Genomic DNA, 20,481 nt, shown 5'->3' with positions numbered 1-20,481 from the left:
GGGTCAAGGCGAAGGTCAAGGTCACCAGAAAGGTCAACCTTTCAGTCAAAATAACATATTTTCCATTATAACTCAAAAACAGTTGCTGATAGACAGATATTTATTATTATGAGCATATAGGAACTCCCATATAGCCTTTCATTTGGCACCATGATCTTTGACTTTGAGTGACCTTGCAAGGTCAAACTGAAGGTCATAGGTTTTCAAAGGGCTATAACTTTAAAATGGTTCATGATAGCCAGATGTTTACCATTATCAACATATAAGAAGCGCCATATGGGCTTTCAGTTGCCGTCATGACCTTTGCCCTTGAATGACTGTGAAATGTCAAACTCAAGGTCATGGATTTTCATAGGACTCTAACCTGACAGCTGATGATTGAGAAATATTACCATTATCAACATATAGGTATAAAACAATAAGTGCTGCTGGGTGAGGTTTGTTTTGCCTGGCAACACTTGTTAATCAATCAATCAATCAATCAATCAATCAATCAATCAATCAATCAATCAATTAATTAATTAATTAATTAATTTTAATTACCTTCAAGAAAGAGTGAAAGAAAAGCCATGATGGAACAGCTGTAACTAACATGAGTGATAACAGTAGATAACTTGAGACATGAATGCTTCACAACATTAAATGTAACTTATAAATTGATAAAAGCACACCGTGCCATTCATTAACAAAATGAATAAATCTTAATCATTGGGAAATTGCTGTGGACGATGAAGAAAGGAGTTTGGGATGTGCTCTGTCACTTTATTCCGCGTCTCATCGCCATCTTCTTTTGCTGTGCAATAATATTACTATTTGGGACAATATCCTTTTCATTTGTAAGTATTTTCTTATTCATGTCTCGCTCTTATAATTGTTGTGCACAATTATATCCATAATCTGTGGTTTTTGTCATTTATTGGTAACTTTAGACACATATTTAATCCTTGTTAGTTATATTATGCTGTGCAATAACATTCAGTACCTGGTGCAATATTTCTTTTTCTGTTTCAGTTGGCAGTATTTTATTAACACAATATTGCTACTTCAGGTGAAGTAATACTCTTATTTAAGTTCCTTTCTTATTTTGTTGTGTACATTACCTACATGGCCTGTCTTTTTTCCTTATTTATTTATTTTATTTTATTACTTTTTTATACTTTTATTGCACTCTATGTTTTTTTTGTTAATGTCTATTCCTGACCCTTTTCTATCTGTGAGCTGCTGGAACATGTAAATTTCCCCACCGAGGGATGAATAAAGCTTATCTTATCTTATCTTATCTTATCTTATCTTATCTTATCTTATCTTATCTTATCTTATCTTATCTTATCTTATCTTATCTTATCTTATCTTATACACCACTCTGTCACTGATTAGTTTCCTGTAAATAACTCCAGCACACCCCAGAAATTTATAAATTGTTGATTCAATTAACAAAAATCAACTTGTGAGGAACGATGAACAAGGTGACAGTTAAAAACAAAAAGAAAAAAAACCCTGCTCTATATGAGGAGTGAAACAGAATAAACTGCCATGTAAAACGATAAAACAGAAATCACCCAGATGATTATCGTTACATTTCTAAGGACAATGTAGAAGTAGATTTTAATTCACCTGCTTTTCGTTCACCTTTTTTTTCTTTTTAACCAAAGAACATTTGTTACTTGCCCCCGTCTGTCTGTCAGTCTATGTGGACACCCCCCCCCCCCCCCCGCCCCTTCCTGGTGGTTTTGTGGTTAAATGAAAAAATCCTGAAGGATAAATAATGAGCACGGCCCAGATTTTAATTAATCTGTTCGGTTTTAATTAAGTCGTCCTTCAATTTCTAAAATTAAACGGCCATTACTCGGTTATCATTTCAGTTCAATTGCATTTTGATCAACTCAAAATCAATTGTATTTCATTCATTCTTCAGTTATTATGTTACTTTCTCTCCTTGTGTAGTGCACCGTGGATGAGAAGCAAATCCATCAAGGCATGATGCGCACACACATTCACACACACTCATTCACACACACACAATGTTATGTGAAAGGTGAGAGGAAACTGGAGAAACCCACACAGACCCGTGTATGTGTCTGTGTGTATTTATAGATATATCTATATGTGTGTGTGTTGTCTAGATACTATCGACAAGACATGAACTTTAGAGTTAGAAACAGTAATCCAAGAACAGAATGTCCAGCCTCCAAAAACTCATATATCAACTGTTAACCTTTAAACACAATGCCTATGCCACACCTTATATATATATATATATATATATATATATATATATATATATATATATATATATCGTAGGTCCTGGAAACTTGTACATTTGCTGTTGAAGAATTGAAGGTTCTTGATTCGTATTTGCTTCCTGGGAAAACAGCACAGACTGCTATAGACTATTTAATCACAAACTTTTTGTAGTATTGTACGTGTGGTTACTGAGAGAGAGAGAGAGAGAGAGAGAGAGAAAGAGAAAGAGAGAGAGAGAGAGAGAGAGAGAATTAAGTTAAAATGTTACCAGGATGAGTGTGCCTCTAATTAAGAATGCCCTCTTACTGTCTTCCATAATTGGTCTGCAGTAATATGTCATGTATAAGCCAGTGAGAGAAAAACACAAGCCCAGAGTGGTTTAATGGTTAATGTAGTTCACCAGGACTAGTGTCATTACACATACACACACAAATAAATATACAACACAAACACATGTTGGACCTGAGGACATGACATGAAACATGGTGTAATTTGTAACTGTGTGTGTGTGTGTGTGTGTGTGTGTAAAAATCATTTTCTTAGGCAGCTGCATCATTTGCATGACTTCCTGTCTATACTTGGTAGTTTTTTTTTTTTTTAGAGTTTTAACAAGAAATTGTGCCAAGAAAAATGCACTAATTCATCTGAATCAATGCAAACATGTAAAATCAACCAAGCGATAAAGAAATACTGTGTTTGGGTGTGTAAGAAGTAAAACAGGTACAAAGGAACAAGGATCTCAAATATAAATAAAGTCTGAGCAGCGATCTCCAGGGCCCAAGGAGTGAGAAACAAGACCCTGAGTGAAACTTTCTCAGATAAATATGAGACAATACATGATGATCGTACTTGTCAATTTAAAAAAAAAAATCCAGTTATAGTTGAGTCTGTCAATGCAACACAAGAAATTTCAGCTTAGTTGTACTTTTGGTTTCTAAGAAACAACTAACAGGACTTAACTCCACCCCTTATCAGTGAAAACTGGATGCATCTGACATCAAATGCTTCAGAAAAATCCTAGGCATCAAATGGAACAACTTTGTGTCAAACAAGGAGATAACAGACAGATGTCAACAATCTCCTGTATCAAAAACTATCTGCAAGCAACGCCTCCACTGGCTAGGACATGCACTGAGACTCCCCACGAAAAGATCTGCAAACCAGGCCACCAAATGGGTTCTAACAGGCAAGTGAAAGAGAGGCGACCCAAAATGAGTTGCTGACAAACAGTGGAGAGGGACCTACATCTGGTCCATAAAAATTGGAAAGATGCCAACAGAATAGCGCAGGACCAGTTGAAATGGAGCTCCTTGACTGCCTTGTGTAGGGCGGCATGGTGGTGTAGTAGTGGTTAGCACTGTTGCCTCACAGCAAGAAGGTCCTGGGTTTGAGCCCAGCGGCTGATGGGGGCCTTTCTGTGTGGAGTTTGCATGTTCTCCCCGTGTCTGTATGGGTTTCCTCTGGGTGCTCTGGTTTCCCCCACAGTCCAAAGACATGCAGATTAGTCTAAATTAACCATAGGTGTGAGTGTGTCAGCCCTGCGATAACCTGGCGACTTGTCCAGGGTGGACCCCGCCTCTTGCCCATAGTCAGCTGGGATAGGCTCCAGCTTGCCTGTGACCCTGTAGAACAGGATAAGCGACTACAGATAATGGATGGATGGATGGACTGCCTCATGTGTTGCTAGATGTGGGCTAAGTAAGTAGACTTGTCTACTTGTTGCTGTCAATGCAGCACAAGAAATTTCAGCTTAGTTGTACTTTTGGTTTCTAAGAAACAACTAACAGGACTTAACTCCACCCCTTATCAGTGACCACACCCCAGTCTTTGCAGACATCCTCAGAACTTTGTACTGAATGTGTATTTCAAGTTTGGTTCAAATCCATATGACCAGTCATGAACTACAGCAACTTGAGTAAACAGGCTCTGCCTTCTTTGGGGTATGGCGGCAATACTGTTTAAAGATCGCAACGTGTTTTTGATAATTATCGAGGTTCACACTATCCTGAGTAGTTTGGCACCAAAGTTGTGAAAAAAAAAACCAAGGGCAAGTTCACAACATTAGGTCTCATCACTCATGCAAATTATCACCATTTTGATTTGGCACAGCTGAATAGTTTGAACAAAAGAATCAAGCTAAACCTCACACCCTGCAGGATGCCCTCTAGTGTTCATGCCTTTTTCAGGCTGCCTTGGTGTCTACATATCAGGAGTAAACACTTTCCACTAGTGTTGTAGGACTCGAGATCACTTTTTGAAGGTCTCGGGCTCATCTTGGACTCGACTGCATTTTTACTTGGGCTTGTCTCGGTCTCGGACACAGAGTCTCGGGATTTTATTTCAAGACCAGTCAAGACCACAACTGTGCGGATTTCACTAAACTGCCTGTGCAGTGTCTGATTTATTTGTGAACATTGTTACTGTGATTGGATGTAAAACTTCCTGCTTTAAATGCAACCAATAACATGACTCATTGCTAATTTGAAAATTTTCTTCCTGTTAACGGCTGTCACCCCTCCCCCACTCACACTGGTCACTCACACTGGTCCAGTTCTGGTCTTGCCTCAGTCTTACCCTACCTTGGTCTTGGTCCTGGTCCTTGGTGTATGGGAGCGGGTTTCCTTCTCAGATGTTGAGCTCTGCCAGCAGCCTTATAATGTTCCTCACTTGTTTTCCCACTCTTATTTCTTCTTATGGTTCTGCATTTCTCTGTGCATCTGGGTTGGGTCACTGCTTTGCTCCATCTCTTTGGAAGGATTTCAGTGTACTTTATTTTGTCTTGGTATCCTGCAGTCATTTTCGTGACTTCTTGACCAACCCACACATTTCCTTTCACTGTCTATGAAGTTCATTTTCATGTGGATGCTTTTATGACCTTTATGAGGTCATGTTTCTTTTTTAAATAACAATTATGTGTTTTATTAGCTTCCCAGCTCTTGTTAGAAGACCCCTACAATCTTGTAAGAATCAGAAGTCATGGATTAATCTAAATGCATGACCTCCAGGTCTGAGGATAGCATGAAGATCTTTGCTAATTGTGCTCCTGCGTTATTTATTTATTTATTTATTTATTTATTTTTTATTTTAATATCCTGGTTTCACATCTGATGCTTTTTCCTGGTTGTCTCCTGCTGCCCATACACAACCTCTCTCTCTGCTCCTTTGGCCAATAGTTGGAGCAAGTTACAGTGGTGCTTGAAAGTTTGTGAACCCTTTAGAATGTTCTATATTTCTGCATAAATATGACCTAAAACATCATCAGATTTTCACACAAGTCCTAAAAGTAGATAAAGAGAACCCAGTTAAACAAATGAGACAAAAATATTATACTTGGTCATTTATTTATTGAGGAAAATGATCCAATATTACATATCTGTGAGTGGCAAAAGTATGTGAACCTTTGCTTTCAGTATCTGGTGTGACTCCCTTGTGCAGCAATGACTGCAAGTAAACGTTTCCAGTAACTGTTGATCAGTCCTGCACACCGGCTTGGAGGAATTTTAGCCCGTTCCTCCATACAGAACAGCTTCAACTCTGGGATGTTGGTGAGTTTCCTCACATAAACTGCTCGCTTCAGGTCCTTCCACAACATTTCAATTGGATTAAGGTCAGGACTTTAACTTGGCCATTCCAAAACATTAACTTTATTCTTCTTTAACCATTCTTTGGTAGAATGACTTGTGTGCTTAGGGTCGTTGTTTTGCTGCATGACCCGCCTTCTCTTGAGATTCAGTTCATGGACAGATGTCCTGACATTTTCCTTTAGAATTCGCTGGTATAATTCAGAATTCATTGTTCCATCAATGATGGCAAGCTGTCCTGGCCCAGATGCAGCAAAACAGGTCCAAACCATGATACTACCACCACCATGTTTCACAGTTGAGATAAGGTTCTTATGCTGGAATGCAGTCTTTTCCTTCTCCAAACATAACGCTTCTCATTTAAACCAAAAAGTTTTATTTTGGTCTCATCCGTCCACAAAACATTTTTCCAATAGCCTTCTGGCTTGTCCACGTGATCTTTAGCAAACTGCAGTCGAGCAGCAGTGTTCTTTTTGGAGAGCAGTGGCTTTCTCCTTGCAACCCTGCCATGCACACCATTGTTGTTCCGTGTTCTCCTGATGGTGGACTCATGAACATTAACATTAGCCAATGTGAGAGAGGCCTTCAGTTGCTTAGAAGTTACCCTGGGGTCCTTAGTGACCTTGCCGACTATTACACGCCTTGCTCTTTTCTAGTGATCTTTGTTGGTCGACCACTCCTGGGGAGGGTAACAATGGTGTTGAATTTCCTCCATTTGTACACAATCTGTCTGACTGTGGATTGGTGGAGTCCAAACTCTTCAGAGATGGTTCTGTAACCTTTTCCAGCCTGATGAGCAACAGCAATGCCTTTTCTGAGGTCCTCAGAAATCTCCTTTGTTCGTGCCATGATACACTTCCACAAACATGTGTTGTGAAGATCAGACTTTGATAGATCCCTGTTCTTTAAATAAAACAGGGTGCCCAGTCACACCTGATTGTCATCCCATTGATTGGAAACACCTGACTCTAATTTCACCTTCAAATTAACTGCTAATCCTAGAGGTTCACATACTTTTGCCACTCACAGATATGTAATATTGGATCATTTTCCTCAATAAATAAATGACCAAGTATAATATTTTTGTCTCCTTTGTTTAACTGGGTTCTCTTTATCTACTTTTAGGACTTGTGTGAAAATCTGATGATGTTTTAGGTCATATTTATGCAGAAATATAGAAAATTCTAAAGGGTTCACAAACTTTCAAGCACCACTGTATTTGGCTTTGTATTTGTTGAACTGCTCTTTCTTTCTCTCTGGCCTCCTGGCATCTCCTTTATTCTTTGGGGGGGTTTATGGAGAGGCTCACTTCTTATCTTGCACCTGAACTTCATCCTTACCATAACCCAGGGGTGTCCAAACTGATCCATAAAGGGCCGTGTGGCTGCAGGTTTTCATTCCAGCCATGCAGCAGCACACCTGATTTGGCTTATTCAATCAACTGACACACCCACCCTTTAATCAAGGGTGGGTGTGGCTGCAAGTATTTGACTGTGTGAAGACAGTTCAGTTGATTGAATGAGCCAAGTCAGGTGTGCTGCTGCATGGCTGGAATGAAAACCTGCAGCCACACGGCCCTTTATGGATCAGTTTGGACACCCCTGCCATAACCCATTGTGCTCTCCTGCTCTGGTTCCATTCATGGCCTGGTTCTTTCATATCAAAGAAACTCATATAACAGATGGAGACTTCTACAGGTCTTGGTAATGGATTATGGAGACAACAAGGCAAATTAATGTCAAACATGGATTTGAAAAACTGTGTATTTTCCCCAGCAGTGGCATTATTGAGATTTACATTCATTCATCTGGCTGATAACCTGGCGACTTGTCCAGGGTGTACCCCGCCTCTTGCCCATAGTCAGCTGGGATAGGCTCCAGCTTGCCTGTGACCCTGTAGAACAGGATAAGCAGCTACAGATAATGGATGGCTGGATGGCTAGATGGATCTGGCTGATACTTTTCTCCAAAATGGCTTACAGTGTTGGAGTTGCGTCACTAAACCTCAAGTCTGAGTTCACTCTCGAGTCTCCAGTGTTCAAGTTCAAGTCATTAAAGAAAATTTCGAGTCAAGTCTGAGTTGAGTCAAGTCCAAGAACAAGACTCCATCCACACCATTTGACGGTGGCTGTTGCTGCCTTTATGTGAAAGCGTCTCTGCTACTGTGTTGGACTAACATTACTGCTCAACTGCCCCATTTTAGTTAATAGGCTACAGATAAAATGCTTGTTCATCACTCAGCAAGCCCCGCTCACTACAACAACCACAACAACAATGCCACACACCCGACACAGGCATCACACAATAAATAAAATAAGTATTGATTGTCTCTAGAGTTCAGTCCTCCGACACGGGCATGACACAATAAATAAAATAAGTATTGATTGTCTCTAAGGTTGAGTCCTCTTTCTTTCCTTTTCGTGGCATTTTCACCTCTTTTCCTCATTTAGAGCCTGTCTGTCAAAGTCAGTCTTACAGCTGACACTTCCAACTAGATCCCTCCATACTCGTCTGTCATACACAGCATTGCACCAGGACTGGAAGACACATCCAGGTTTTAGAATGTACTTGATTGTATCTTTATACCGTGATAGAGGTCGACTGACTTTCCTTGAACCTTCGTCCAGGACTCCATACAGAAGCTGCTTCACTGGGCGATCTTCTGGCATACGTGCAACATGGCCTATCCAGCGGAGTCTGTTTTGGATAAGAGTGGTTTCAATGTCCGTGGCTCTTGCACGATGCAATACTTCGTCGTTTGTGACAAAGTCATTCCATTTAATATTGAGTATTGATCGAAGATGGCGTTGTTGTACAGTTCTAAGGAGATTTGTGTGTTTACGATAGAGAGTCCAGGATTCGCTCCCATATGTCATCTGGGGGATGATGCACTGGTTATACACCTTGAGTTTTGTTTCCGTTGTTAGGTCTTTACAATTGAAAACCCTTTCCCTGAGCCGTCCCATTGCGCTTGATGCGGTTTGAATCCGTGCAGTGATTTCCGCATCTAACCTGCAGTCTTTAGTGACGTAGCTACCCAGATATTTAAAGCGGTCTACTCTCTGCAATCTCTGTCCATCAATATGGAAATCAACTTGATCACCAATACTCATTGTTTCGGTTTTCTTGATGTTTATACAAAGGCCCATCTTCTTTGATAGACTACTGTAGGCAGACAACAAACACTGTAGACCTATTCCATCAGTGGAGAACACTGCAATGTCATCTGCATATTGGGCTTCTCTTATATAGCTGGTGAGAGTCTTGGTCTTGGATTTCAGTTGTCACAAGTCAAAGAGGTCGCCATCGTATCTAAAGCGAATTTTGATGCTGTACTGTGAACCAATGTCTTTAAAAGCTAAGAGCAGCATAATAGCTGCGTAGATACCGAACAGAGTAGGTGCAAGTTTACAACCTTGCTTAACACCACTGTTGTATTCTATTGGTTCAGACAGTTCCCCATCAATGCACAGTCTGGCATGTACTCCTGAGTAGAGTTTCTTGATGACTCGGACAATATTGGGAGGGCAACCGAGCTTGTGTAGGATCACGAAAAGGAGGTCTCAGTTAACGCAGTCAAAAGCCTTGGTGAAATCAATGAAGGCAATATGTAAATTTTGAGCCCTGTGATGACCTGGCGACTTGTCCAGGATGTACCCCGCCTTTCGCCCGTAGTCAGCTGGGATAGGCTCCAGCTTGCCTGTGACCCTGTAGAACAGGATAAAGCGGCTAGAGATAATGAAATGAAATGTAAATTTTGACGTTGCTCCCTGCATTTTTCCATGATTTGTCGCAAAACAAAGATACCATCGATTGTACTTCTCCCCTCTCTGTAGCCTGACTGAGATTCAGGATGGACACATTCTGCGATACATTTGAGACGCTGCAGCAAGATATCGGAGAATACTTTGCCAACCACACTCAGCAGAGATATACCATGGTAGTTACCACAATAACTACGGTCGCCTTTTTTGAATATGATGCAAACAATTGCATCGATCAGGTCCGCAGGTAGGCTTTCTGATGACCAAAAGAGGTTGAAGATGGTGCAAAGGAAGTTTATCAGGGTGTATCCACCATTCACCAGGATCTCTGGAATTATTCCATCTGGACCAGAGGTCTTCTTGAGTTTCGTGTTTTTGACAGCCTTCGCCACTTCATCCATGTTGATTGGGTCATCAAGTTCTACAGTGACCAAGCACTGTTCCAGCTCATCCAGTATGCTTGGATCAACTTTGGTGGTTTGGTTTAAAAGCTCGTCAAAATGCTCAATGCATCTGTCCTTGATGTCGTGAGGTGAGGAGAGCAGTACTCCACTTTTCGATTTAACTGGATTGAGAGTTTTCGGCTTTGGACCATAGATGGCTTTAATAGTGCAGTAAAAATCTTTGAGGTTGTTCTCTTTGGCGTATTTGTCCGCTTCGTCTGCTTTACGCTGAAACCAACTGTTTTTGAGACTCCTGATCTCATTTCGTAGTGCAGCTCTATCACCATCCTGTCTCTTGTCTTTGATGAGAGCCTGAATCACTTCAGCTTGATAGTCGAACCAGTCTGCACTTCTTGCTTTCTTTTTACCAAAAATATGGCTCGTTGCACTTTGAAGAACTTATTTCAGAGCGTCCCACGCTACCTCATATTCAGGAATATTTTCATTCAAGAACCTTTCCAGTTTCTCTTTCTTCTCTGCATTAATTGCAGTATCCAGTCTAGGCGGTGGTCTTGACCCTCTTTTCTTCTTTTTTACCATTATTGAGCATTTACATTTAAGGAGCTTGTGATCTGTGAAACAGTCAACTTTGGGATCAACCTTGACTACATTTATGAAGCACCTAGCTTCTTTATCGGCCAGTACGTGGTGTATCTGATGCCAGTGTTTGGATCGCATGTGCTGCCAGGTATTCTTAAGATGGTTTCTGAGTTGAAACATTGTACCCATAACTGATAGTTTGAAACGGGTGCAGAACTCCAACAGCATCAAGCCATTGGCATTCATTTTGCCAACTCCGTATTTTCCGATGACAGATGGACAGGATTCCCAATCTTTTCCAATCTGGGCATTAAAATCTCCCAAGACAATGATATTATCACCCATATCAACCATACATTCCCCAAGCTTCTCGCAGAAGCACTCCTTCTCAATTGCAGATCTTTGCATTGTGGAGGCATAGACACTGATAAGTGTTAAATACTTCCCATCTAGGAGTTGAATGCGGATGGTCATTAATCTGTCGTTGACAGGAACTGGGATAATGTGACCCAATTTGTTAGAGACTGCGAAGCCGATGCCAGCGGTCTTGTCTACTCCACCACTCCAAAAGATGGTATGGCTTTTCTCCTTGATATTACCGGAGCCAGGGCATCTAACCTCACTGAGCGCACAGATGTCGATTTCCGACTTTTCAAGTTCTTTGCAGATGATGGCTGTTGCACGTTCAGGTCTGATGCCTGTATCGCTGTCATTAGTAGTGCGGACATTCCATGCCGCAATGTTTAAATACTTTCTTTTCCTAAGAGGATTGAACATCTTATCTGATTCATTGGCTGATATAGCATTCTCATTCTCTTATGGACTTCGCCTATTTCTCGCCACCGCCATAGATTGTGGCGCGTCGGTTCCCTCGGACGCAGTAGTATTCTCTAGAGACGTTCTTGACAAACTCATCATAAAATTGTGGGGCTGTGCCTATGAAAGTTGACACTTAACAGCACGAAAAAGTGTCCCTTGGCGAGTGCTGCCTGACACACGATGGGACAGCAAAGCTGACATCCTCGCCCACTATCAACAGGGCAAATAACATGAGAGAGGGTTAACACTAGCTAGTTCATCACTCAGCAAGCAAGTGCCGCTATCAACAGAGCAATGAACATAGCGTGTCACTTCCTTCTCTGGGTGGAGTCTTACCAAATGACGATTGAAGTTCGAGGTTGTCCCCGTCGTCTCCTCGATAGTTCTTCTACATATGGAACACATAGCAGTGCATTTTTTCCCACTGCACGAGAAGTCTGTGTAAGCAAAGAGGATGATCCTAGGGGCTTCTCTCCAGGCATTTTAGCGCCATTAATGTTAGTTTGTTCCTGAACATGACGTATGAACAGGTGAATATGCATTCTCTTGCACAAAATTAGTATAAAAATTAATGTAGATATAAATATCTTATGCCAGATTATTATGACGTTACAAAACATAAAGAAAAAATCTGAGTCCTCGTCTCCAATTTACGAGTCCGAATGCAGTTAATGCACGAGTCCGAGTCATCAGTGGTCAAGTCCAAGTCAAGTCACGAATCCTTAAAATTAGGGCATGAGTCGGACTCGAGTACTACAAGCCTGATGACTTGCTGAAGGACCCAGGACCCAGTGTGAGCCCAAAAGCCTTAACCAACTGTTACCCCTTTAAAAACAGAACCTGAGACGTATTTGATTTGGTTTGATTTGATTTGAGAGCAGATCCTCTGAGTACAACTTCAGCACACCATCTAGTGGCCTCTGATATCAAGTTTAAGCAAAGTCTTTGGATTTAATCTCATTCGATTGTAATTAACTCATTTATAAATTGAATAAAAGCCATAATCTTAACTGAATCACTGAACCCTGGAACCTGGAATGTAAATCGGTGTGAGCAGATGTCAGGGAGCAGTGGGAAGGTTGGTCTGGAAGTTAAGAAGACAAAGGAAGAATAAAGAGACATTCGATGAACTAAAACTCCAGTCAAGCAGGAGAAAGAAGAGAGAGATAAAAGGCAGAGAATAGAAGATATTGTGAATTGAGATAGAGGAATCAGTCATGTGTGTGTGTGTGTGTATGTGTGTGGGTGGGTGTTGCTCTAGTCTGTGGATCATATTGCTGCTGTCGCGTGGCAAATGTGTTTGGAATGTGGCCTTATCACCTTACACAACCTTTATCTCTGCAGGGGAGCTCTCTCTGTCTCTCTCACTCTCGCTCTCTCTCTGTCTCTATCGCTCTCTGTCTCTCCCTTGCTCTCTCTCTCTCTCTCTCTCTCTCTCTCTCTCACTCTCTGTCTCGCTCTCTTGTTGTCTCTCTCTCTTGCTCTCACTCTCTTGCTCTCTCTCTCTTGCTTTCTTTCTGTCTCGCTCTTTCTGTCTCGCTCTCTCTGTCTCGCTATCTATCTATCTATCTATCTATCTATCTATCTATCTATCTATCTATCTATCTATCTATCTATCTCTGTCTCTCTTGCTCTCTCTCACTCTCTCTTGCTCTCTCTTGCTCTCTCTTGCTCTCTCTCTCACTCTCTGTCTCTCTCTCTTGCTCTCTCTATCTGTCTCTGTCTCTCTCTCTCTCTGTCTCTCTCTATCTTTCTCACTCTCTGTCTCGCTCTCTTTCTGTCTCTCTATCTATCTCTGTCTCTCTCTCTCTTGCTCTGTCACTCTCTGTCTCTCTCTCTCTATCTCACTCTCCGTCTCTCTCTCTCACTCTCTGTCTCGCTCTCTTTCTGTCTCTCTTTCTATCTCTCTCTCTCTCTGTCTCTCTCTCTGTCTCTCTCTCTGTCTCTCTCTCACTCTGTGTCTTTCTCTATCTATCTATCTATCTATCTATCTATCTATCTATCTATCTATCTATCTATCTATCTACAGTGGTGCTTGAAAGTTTGTGAACCCTTTAGAGTTTTCTATATCTCTGCATAAATATGACCTAAAACATCATCAGATTTTCGCACAAGTCCTAAAAGTAGATAAAGAGAACCCAGTTAAACAAATGAGACAAAAATATTATACTTGCTCATTTATTTATTGAGGAAAATGATCCAATATTACAGATCTGTGAGTGACAAAAGTATGTGAACCTTTGCTTTCAGTATCTGGTGTGACCCCCTTGTGCAGCAATAACTGCAACTAAATGTTTCCGGTAACTGTTGATCAGTCCTGCACACCGGCTTGGAGGAATTTTAGCCCATTCCTCCATACAGAACAGCTTCAACTCTGGGATGTTGGTGGGTTTCCTCACATGAACTGCTCGCTTCAGGTCCTTCCACAACATTTCCATTGGATTAAGGTCAGGACTTTGACTTGGCCATTCCAAAACATTAACTTTATTCTTCTTTAACCATTCTTTGGTAGAACGACTTGTGTGCTTAGGGTCGTTGTCTTGCTGCATGACCCACCTTCTCTTGAGATTCAGTTCATGGACAGATGTCCTGACATTTTCCTTTAGAATTCGCTGGTATAATTCAGAATTCATTGTTCCATTAATGATGGCGAGCTGTCCTGGCCCAGATGCAGCAAAACAGGCCCAAACCATGATACTACCACCACCATGTTTCACAGATGGGATAAGGTTCTTATGCTGGAATGCAGTGTTTTCTTTCTCCAAACATAACGCTTCTCATTTAAATCAAAAAATTCTATTTTGGTCTCATCCGTCCACAAAACATTTTTCCAATAGCCTTCTGGCTTGTCCACGTGATCTTTAGCAAACTGCAGACGAGCAGCAATGTTCTTTTTGGAGAGCAGTGGCTTTCTCCTTGCAACCCTGCCAGGCACACCATTGTTGTTCCGTGTTCTCCTGATGGTGGACTCATGAACATTAACATTAGCCAGTGTGAGAGAGGCCTTCAGTTGCTTAGAAGTTACCCTGGGGTCCTTTGTGACCTCGCCGACTGTTACATGCCTTGCTCTTGGACTGATCTTTGTTGGTTGACCACTTCTGGGGAGGGTAACAATGGTCTTGAATTTCCTCCATTTGTACACAATCTGTCTGACTGTGGATTGGTGGAGTCCAAACTCTTTAGAGATGGTTTTGTAACCTTTTCCAGCCTGATGAGCATCAAGAATGCTTTTTCTGAGGTCCTCAGAAATCTCCTTTGTTCGTGCCATGATACACTTCCACAAACATGTGCTGTGAAGATCAGACTTTGATAGATCCCTGTTCTTTAAATAAAACAGGGTGCCCACTCACACCTGATTGTCATCCAATTGATTGAAAACACCTGACTCTAATTTCACCTTCAAATTAACTGCTAATCCTAGAGGTTCACATACTTTTGCCACTCACAGATATGTAATACTGGATCATTTTCCTCAATAAATAAATGACCAAGTATAATATTTTTGTCTCATTTGTTTAACTGGGTTCTCTTTATCTACTTTTAGGACTTGTGTGAAAATCTGATGATGTTTTAGGTCATATTTATGCAGAAATATAGAAAATTCTAAAGGGTTCACAAACTTTCAAGCACCACTCTATCTATCTATCTATCTATCTATCTATCTATCTATCTATCTATCTATCTATCTATCTATCTATCTCTTGCTCTCTCTCTCACTCTCTGTCTCTCACTCTCTGTCTCTCTCTCTGACTGACATCAGGCCGTCATTTTTTCCTGCAATTCTATGCCATTCATCTGTCAATCAACTCCACATGTCTTAACTGCCACAACACCAAACAAAGAGTTTGAAATGATAAAAGCTTTCTGCACATCTTTTTGTTTGCATGCTAAAATTTCTGCCTTTCAGAAATCTTTTTTGTATGTGTCAAATCCTCATATATGATAAGCACCATGACTAACCCATCATCACTCACCTCAGAGTGAAGGGACAGTAATTTCTATAATAAAGTGCACTTCCTCCTACTCTTTGTCATCCTCCTCCTCTGCTCCTGTCCTCTTTCTTCTCAGCATGTTGATGTCCGTTCATCCTGTTTGGAAGCTCATCAGCCTGACCGTGCTCAGTGTAATGATTTCCTATAATGAATTCTTGTAACTTTGCTACTTCATATCTGCCAGGTCCCAGGTTTAATCCTGAGCTCAGGTTTCAATCAGTTAGATCAGTGTTTCACAATCACACATAAAAATGCATGTTATTTCGATTGACAGTTTATTAAGATATTGATGTATAGAGGCAGATAACTACAGCATGCAAAGGATTTTTAGTGTATAGTGAAGTTGGAGATGATTGGAGATGTTTAAACTTCTTCATTTATCATCAGTAAACACTTTGTCCTGGTTTTCAGGTGCAAGCGGTGATGCACTAATCTTGCCTTGCCAGGAAGGATCACAGATTGAGGATAAAGATGTGCACTTGGGTCTCAAGAAGAACAACAAACAGTCATGTGAGTGGGAGGTTTTTATATTCTCACTTATTTATCTCAAGATGAATCATCAGAATCGAAGATTGGTGTCACACACCTCTTCACTTATATTTTATTACTCTCACCTACAGTACCAGTCAAAGGTTTGGACATGCTTTCTATCTAATTCAACATTTTTTCTTTATTTTTATTAATTAAAAGTCACTTAATATCTTAAAGTAATGATGGATGTCGTTTCTCTTTACTTAGTTGTTTGGTTCTTGACATAGTATGGATTACTACAGTTGTGGTGTAGAATAGGGATATTTAATAAGGTATTTTTATTATTTACTATTTACGATTTGATATCAAACACATTAAGAAGGCAAGAAACTTATCCACTAATTAACTTTTGACGAGGCACCCCGACTACCTCATGAAGCTGGTTAAGATCATGGCAATAGTGTACAAAGCGTCATCCAGGTAAACACTGGATACGCTGAAGAACCTATGTTCCAGATGTTATTTCATATTTTTGATGTCTTCAATGTAAAAAATAGTCAAAATACAGAAAAACCTATGAATGAGTAGAGGAGGGGTGTACAAACTTTTGGCTGGTAATGTACTTCCTGAGTGTAAAGCCAAGCAAACATCAGACGCATCTGAGGAGTGGGGCTTGTCCCGATGACCAAAAAAGTAACTTTTTTCACTTTTTATTCCACCTGTTCATTGCCTAGAAGTGCACCTGCTCAGGTGAGAGTGGATAGAGTCTTTCTCTGTTTCTCTCTCTCTCTCTCTCTCTCTCTAAAAGGTCAGGCCGATAAGCTGCTTGCTCTCTGTAAATTTAAGATTTAATCTCATCTCATTATCTGTAGCCGCTTTACCCAGAGGCAATTCTAGAGTCTGTTGTGGCCCCAAGCAAAAATTTCCAGGGGGCCCTTCTGACCAGTGTTCATCACCAATATGTTATAAATAATCTGACACCAACGAAAAATGTATGAAACCAAAGTTTTTTAAATTCCAAATGTGAAAATACAATGGTAAAGAACAATAAAAACAATAAAAAACAAAATAAATAAGCCCTCGGGCCCCGACTCTTGGGGGGCCCCTGGGCCAGGGGGCCCCAAGCAGTTGCCTGCCTTGCCTGTTCACAAGCTGCGCGTCTGGCTTTATCCTGTTCTACAGGGTCGCAAGCAAGCTGGAGCCTATCCCAGCTGACTACGGGCGAAAGGCGGGGTACACCCTGGACAAGTCGCCAGGTCATCACAGGGCTGACACATAGACACAGACAACCATTCACACTCACATTCACACCTACGGTCAATTTAGAGTCACCAGTTAACCTAACCTGCATGTCTTTGGACTGTGGGGGAAACCGGAGCACACCCACGCGGACACAGGGAGAATATGCAAACTCCACACAGAAAGGCCCTCGCTGGCCATGGGGCTCGAACCCGGACCTTCTTGCTGTGAGGCAACAGCGCTAACCACTACACCACCCTGCCGCCCTGCTATGCTGTTATTTCAATGAAAACCTCATTATTTTGACTTAATCATCTTAGTTCAAGATATGATGTAATTTTTTCATCTTAATATCTCATTATTTTTTACTTAATATCATGGTAATTCAAGATATAATATAATGTTAATTATTTTAACTTCATGTGTTAAATCATTATTTTGACTTATCTCAAAATATTTTGTTGGTTTCTTTTCAACTGAACATTTTGACTTATGAATTCAGTATTTCAAATGTATTATGTCAAGTTAGTGTCTTTATTATCCATCCATCCATCCATCCATTATCTGTAGCCACTTATCCTGTCCTACAGGGTCACAGGCAAGCTGGAGCTTATCCCAGCCGACTATGGGCGAGAGGTGGGGTACACCCTGGACAAGTCGCCAGGTTATCGCAGGGCTATATTATATTATATTATATTATATTATATTATATTATATTATATTATATTATATTATATTATATTATATTATATTATATTATATTATATCATCTCATCTCATCTCATCTCATCTCATCTCATCTCATCTCATTATCTCTAGCCGCTTTATCCTTCTACAGGGTCGCAGGCAAGCTGGAGCCTATCCCAGCTGACTACGGGCGAAAGGCGGGGTACACCCTGGACAAGTCGCCAGGTTATCGCAGGGCTATATTATCTCATCTCATCTCATCTCATTATCTCTAGCTGCTTTATCCTTCTACAGGGTCGCAGGCAAGCTGGAGCCTATCCCAGCTGACTACGGGCGAGAGGTGGGGTACACCCTGGATAAGTTGCCAGGTTATCGCAGGGCTATCTCATCTCATCTCATTATCTCTAGCCCAGGGGTGTCAAACCTGATCCATAAAGGGCCTTGTGGCTGCAGGTTTTCATTCCAGCCATGCAGCAGCACACCTGACTTGGCTCATTCAATCAACTGAACTGTCTTCACACAGTCAAATACTTGCAGCCACACCCACCCTTGATTAAAGGGTGGGTGTGTCAGTTGATTGAATAAGCCAAATCAGGGTGCTGCTGCATGGCTGGAATGAAAACCTGCAGCCACACGGCCCTTTATGGATCAGGTTTGACACCCCTGCTCTAGCCGCTTTATCCTTCTACAGGGTCGCAGGCAAGATGCAGCCTATCCCAGCTGACTACGGGCGAGAGGTGGGGTACACCCTGGATAATTATATTATATTATATTATATTATATTATATTATATTATATTATATTATATTATATTATATTAAAGTAAAATATACACGTTGATATAATAAAGTGTCCGAAATGAGTCAGAAATTATGACATAATATAAAATATTAAATTGTAAAAGTAGCTATATATACAGCTTCAATTGAATTTAATGTAATGTATTTATTTATTTTCTTATTTTACTGTAATATAAAGTATTGTATAGAATTGGAACAAGGCAATGAGTCAATGGTCCACCAGAGGGCGCCTTCTGGCATGTTATGGTCTTTTTTTATTTTTTTATTTTTAAAGGTAGGTCGACCTTGGAGGTTTTTTGTAGTCTCTGTGTGTGTGTGTGTGTGTGTGTGTGTGTGTGTGTGTGTGTGTGTGTAAATGAGATGTGAAAAAAGTGATCTCACACGTGTTTATTTGAATTTAGCTACATGAAATATTATGCAATATGAAATACATAGAAATATTAACAAATAAAGGAGGTAACCCCCCCAACAAATGCACATAAATAATCAATCAGTGTCAATCAGGGATATGTGCGCGTGTGTGTGTGTGTGTGTAAGAGAGACTCATTGTCCCTGATGTTGTTCCAGGCTGATACGTACTGTGCTGCCCAAGTTGTGCACTCTTCTGCTCTCCAACAGGACGAGTGTCAGCGGAGATTTGAGCGTGAACGTTCTGAAACTGTAAACCTGCTTGGTGTTTATCCCAGTGGTTGACATGTTGGTTTGTAAGTGGGCCCCAGACATCACTACCATATAAAAACATGGGTAGGCAAATCAAAATCCCACCAAGCAAGTAAAATCCCCTGCCATGTTTTGCTTGACTAGGCTAAAATGTGATAGCTAATAAAATGTAATGTGCTCACATGTGGCGAGCTAGTCAACAATGTACTTGTATATTAAAACAGACAAAGGGAAATAAACAAGTATCCTGGATGTTAATGATCTGATTCTAACCATGTTTCTGTATAGAACATCATGTTTATCTTGACAAAAAGTTAGCAGGTGGTCAGGCTAGCGGCTTTATATTCTGTCACCCACAAGATCACTGCATGTTGTGCTGCTACTTAACTAATGCACACTAGCTAATCAGCCTAGTAAAAACAGTCGGATCACAGTTTGGCTGGTGTGAAAGGTGTAGCAGGAGGCAGGATATGGACAGTGAAGTACAAACAAACAAACAAAAAACAGTAGCCTAAACATGAAATCTGATTGCCACATTCAAATTAGTATTTGATTAGAGATTTGTGACTTAATTGTGTAGAACACTCATTATGCCTTCTCTCTCAGTTCAATAACTGAGGCAATGAAACTTGACTTTCAGGGTCCAGTACTCTGACAGCATGACCAGGTCATCTGCATACAGCAGGAATTTGACCTCTAAGTCATGTAGCGTGAGACTGGGAGTTTCTGATTGCTCTAAAATGGGGGATAATTCATTAATGTATACACCATGACATCATGATGCTGCCACCACCATGCTTCACTGTAGGGATGGTGTTCTCAGGGTGATGAACAGTGTTGAGAACTGCATAGGATCTTTGCTAGATCTATAGATCCAACCAAGAAAATACTCATCTGGATAAATGTTTGGGTGTGACAACTACAAATTTACATCTTTATTACTGTTCCTGGTGTAAAGAGGAGTATCATGGTAGTAGAAATCAACAAGGTTCTGGCAGAATTTTCTTTTGATATTTGCTCACTCTTCTGGACAGAGTTCAATGAAATTTGTTGGTTTTCTGCCATGGAACTGACTTTTTAGCCCAGTCCAGACATTTTTGATGAAGTTGAGGTCAGCTTAATGTTAGCTTGCTTTATCCATTCCATAACCAGCTTTGATGTGTTTGGGGTCACTGTCCTGTTGAAACACCAAATTGTGTCCAAGTTTCAACTATCTAGCTGATGATTTGAGGTTATGCTGAA

Source organism: Neoarius graeffei, chromosome 16 (genome assembly GCF_027579695.1).
Source record: "Neoarius graeffei isolate fNeoGra1 chromosome 16, fNeoGra1.pri, whole genome shotgun sequence".
In the NCBI taxonomy this organism is placed as follows: domain Eukaryota; kingdom Metazoa; phylum Chordata; class Actinopteri; order Siluriformes; family Ariidae; genus Neoarius; species Neoarius graeffei.
Note: the sequence above shows the minus strand (reverse complement) of the source record.